Source organism: Mus caroli, unplaced genomic scaffold, assembly GCF_978045245.1.
Source record: "Mus caroli unplaced genomic scaffold, Mus_caroli_1 scaffold_10, whole genome shotgun sequence".
Classification (NCBI taxonomy): Eukaryota; Metazoa; Chordata; class Mammalia; order Rodentia; family Muridae; genus Mus; species Mus caroli.
Window position 1 is genome coordinate 67,037,652 of NW_028227265.1, and position 4,272 is coordinate 67,041,923.

At 34.6% G+C, this 4,272-nt stretch overlaps 1 pseudogene; it reads right to left on the reverse strand.

The window, feature by feature from the left end:
* Nucleotides 1-599: 599 nt before the first annotated feature.
* Nucleotides 600-702, reverse strand: LOC115031842 (small nucleolar RNA SNORA17; annotated as a pseudogene).
* Nucleotides 703-4,272: the final 3,570 nt, after the last annotated feature.

Below are 4,272 nucleotides of genomic sequence, written 5' to 3' on the forward strand. Positions count from 1 at the left end.
GCAGCCTAGACCAAGAACATCTGCCTGACCTTTGATGGTAACAGACTACTGCTGCTTCATGACCACAGGCCAGACATGCCTCCTAGTGTCAGAACAGTTCAAGACCACACTATGGTCCCAGGTGACATCATTGACTACTTACATCAGGCTAATCTTCACTACCCTCTACCTTATTGTGCCCAAATCCTTCTATTTCTCTTTCTCTTCCATTTCTCTGCCACTTACTGTTCTAAAAGACACCTGGATTTCTGAGAGGCATCATCTCAGCATGGGTCATAAGAGTGCTATGTCCAACTTATGTATCATGAAACTGGGCAGGGATCATCTAGGTAGGGTATGGTCTGCCACTCCAGGTTTGCACAATTCCCAACAGGTGATTGTCTTAGGCTAGCCCAATGTTGAGGCTCCATGGCACTGGTCTGGTGTTTATCTCAGGTTCTCTTCAAGTAGTTCCATGTGAGGGCCATCTGTCTTGGGCTAACTCCCACCCTCAGTTCCAAGCAGGGTTCTTTTATTCCTCAGCTTGGTCCAGGTTCTGGGAGCCATCAAGGCCTGATTTGTAATCATATCAGGCTTGCTTTCTTCAGGGAATATTCAACACTCTCAGGCTACTAAACACTCTACTAAGTTAGAACACATAGCCTCTCTCCTTTCTGCCATTACATGTGACACAGTAGTCACACCTGAAACAATTCTAGGAGTAAGCAAAATAATTTCTTAATTGTTTATAATTAACACAGAAAGTAATATTACTGTTTTCATATTTAAATGTATATATTACTCATCTCTTTATTCTACTGCTTTTCCTCCATCTCCCATTGTATTTCTCACACTTACGTTTTATCTGGAAAAAGTGCACTGGAGGCTCAAAGTGAAGATTCTATTGACCTTGGTGGAAGGAAGAGGGAATAGATGTCTTTTGTGTATATTTCAGCAAATTGGGTTTTTTTTTTTTTTTTTTTTAGCTTGTGGCTTTGCTTCCCATGGTACCGTGCTATAACAATGTTATGAGAAATACACTAGGTGCTGGTATTATAATGATCTGCAGCCCTCCCATATCTGTCTCTTGCATCATTTTATACCTTTCCTATAACCAGCCTCACTCTCTTCTCAGAAGACAGTTGACGTGGCTGGGTACAATGCTGATTCTCCATTTGAGAAGTCCTAACTTGTCTCATGACTCATGTCCTCATCATTTACTTCTACATAAGATTTCTTGTTTCTCTTTTGTTTTTGCACCCTCATCTACACACTTACAAACACATATACATTTATATCTGAGAGTCTGCATATGAAATGAAGCATGAAGTATTTGCTCTCTGTTTTTTGCATATTCTACTTAACATAATAACTCCATTTTATTCTATTCATTTTTTATGTTTTGATTTCACTTTTCTTTGTGGTCTGGTAAAAAATTATGCATACTTTCCGAGGTTTTTATCAAGTAGTTTGCTGGTGGGTACACATTTCTTAGTGATTGTTAGTAGTGCAGCAATAAACATATTGTGTCTCCTATGGAATGCTGAGGAAGAGTCTTCTAGTATATACCCTTCTAGTGGTGTGACCAGTCAAATGATAGTTCTGAATTATTATTATCATTATTGACCTTATATTGTCTTCCCTAGTTTTTACTATTTTACAGTATCGGTTAATAAAGAGTCCTCTTTCCCTATATCCTTGTCACTCTTGCTTTTATTTGTTTTCTTGTTGAATGTCATGCTGACTGCAGTCTGATAGAATATAGAGGGAGACCAGACTTGCATTTTCTGGGTGGTCCTCTATGATGGCTATCTATGGTTTTAGGACCTGTTTGTATTGTTTATTAGTTAGTTTGGTGATTGGATAAAATTTTTAGTGCTTAAGTTTTGAAGTTCTTTATGTACTCTAGCTACTAATACCCTGTCTAATGTATATGCGTGATCAACTAGATTTGTTACAAAAGGCTGTCTTATCACTACAGTGATTGTTTTCTTTGTTCTGTGGAAGCTTTAAATTTCATGTACTCCTTTTTTTGGGGGGAGGGGGTGAATTCTTGGAGACACTTCTTATGCTACAGATGCATAATTTTTCTGGAAGTTGTCACTTATGTCCATATCTTCAATATTTTGTCTGTTTTTCCCTATAGCATTTTTCAGAATTTCAGGTTTTATGTTCAAGAATTTGACTCATTTTGAATAACTGTTTGACAATTAAAGCTTTATTAAAGATTCTTGTCTTTTTTTTTTTCCATTGTATAGTTTTAACCAGGCTAGAAAAAGGAGATTTTTGTTTTCAGTATTTCTATAAATCATAATGCTAGAATTATTAGAAAATATAAACAGTATCTAAATTAAAAAAAACAGAAAATTGCTTTTGATTTCAAATGTTATGTTCTTATTTGTGGAAAATGATAAATTGTTTTAAGAAAAAATTCAAAAAAAAATCAGACTAATAAATTCTGCAACAGTAGAGGACAAAAATTTACATATATCAAAGTCAGTTTCACTTTTATATCTTAGACATGAAGTACTTATTTAGAGAAATGAAATATGTTCATTTTTATGACTTTGAAACTTTAGATTACTTTTCCGAGTTAAAGGATTGTCTATCAAAATGATGGCTATATGTAATTTAAGATCAGTGGAGAATAAGCATATGGAGAAATATTTTTATATTGTTTTAACTTAAAACTTTTTTCACTTTATATATTATTGACATTACAATTAATAATTTGATGAATCATAATTAATCTTTGGCCCTTGAGCTAAACTGGTTACCAAAATAAGTTAGCCAACATTTTAACAAACCTTACAGAAAAAAAAAAAAAATTCTAAATAGAGTTAAAATTGATCTTGCTAGCCAATTTTCCAAACTGTGAGAGGTTAATATTTAACTGTATTCTAGAGAAAACCAAGCCTGCATCATGTTACTCCTGATTTTCAAGAGTCCTTATGCCTACTCACATAGTTTTGTCATTCGTCCTTATCATCAGAAGACCAAAAATGGTGAAGAACAGAAGTAGATGGCATTGTTTGAACAATTAACAAAATTGCTACAGAGGTTTTCTCTTCCTAAGCATTTTGAATTCTAACTTAACAAAGAAGAATACAAAACATAAAATAACAGAATGATAATTTTCCATCATTATAAGACAGTAGTGGTTATACAAACAAGATTATGCTATTCATGACAGGAATCCACATCTCCTCACGATATTCAAGACAACAAGATAATAGACACCACTTAAGTAAAACTTCCTTGAATATATTGAAATTACAAAAATTATATAAATTCCAAGTGTCTATGTAGATTATAATAATAATAGTATTATTTTAACTCAGTATCACTTCAGAAATGAGTATTGTTGCTTTTCTTTTTATTGTTATAAAAAATTTTTATTTTAATGAGACACAAATAGTTTCTAATGTATAGTTTTAAAACTTCCCTTAGCCTTATCCTTTTTCATGAATTTTATTTCATAATCATTTTTAAACATATGCATCATTTTCTTTATGAGAAGATTGAGAATGAAAGGTCATTCAAAATTTAGATACTTTCCTAAAAAAATGCATTCACCTAGAAATTAATTCACAAAATGAATATGGGAAACAAAAAGGTAAAATTTACATATAAATAGGTCCCAGCAAGGTTCAGAATGTGTACTTCTTAAGTCCCATTGTCATATAGAAAACTATTTTATTTATGGGATGGATCCCCAGGTAGGGCAGTCTCTGGATATCATTTCAGCTCCAAACTTTGTCTCTGTAACTCCTTCCATGGATATTTTGTTCCCACTTCTAAGAAGGAACACATTATCTATGCTTTGGTCATCCTTCTTCTTGAGTTTCATGGGTTTTGCAAGTTGTATCTTGGGTATTCTAAGTTTCTGGGCTAATATCTACTAGTTATTGAGTGCATATCATGTGTGTTCTTTTGTGATTTTGTTACCTCACTCAGGATATAGCTGTCTCCTGTGAGGCTATGCCAGTGCCTGGCAAATACAGAAATGGATGCTCACAGTCATCTATTAGATGGAACACAGGGTCCCGCATGAAGGAGCTAGAAAAAGTACCCAAGAGCTAGGAGGAAAAACAACATGAAATAACTAGTACCTCCCAGAGCTTGTGTCTTTAGCTGCATATGTAGTAGAGGATGTCCTAGTTTGCCATCATTAGGAGGAGAGGCCCTTGGTCTTTTGAAGATGATTTGCCCCAATACATGGGAATGCCAGGGCCAGGAAACAGGAGTGGGTGGGTTAGGGAGCAGAGGGAGGGTATAGGGGATTTTTGGAGA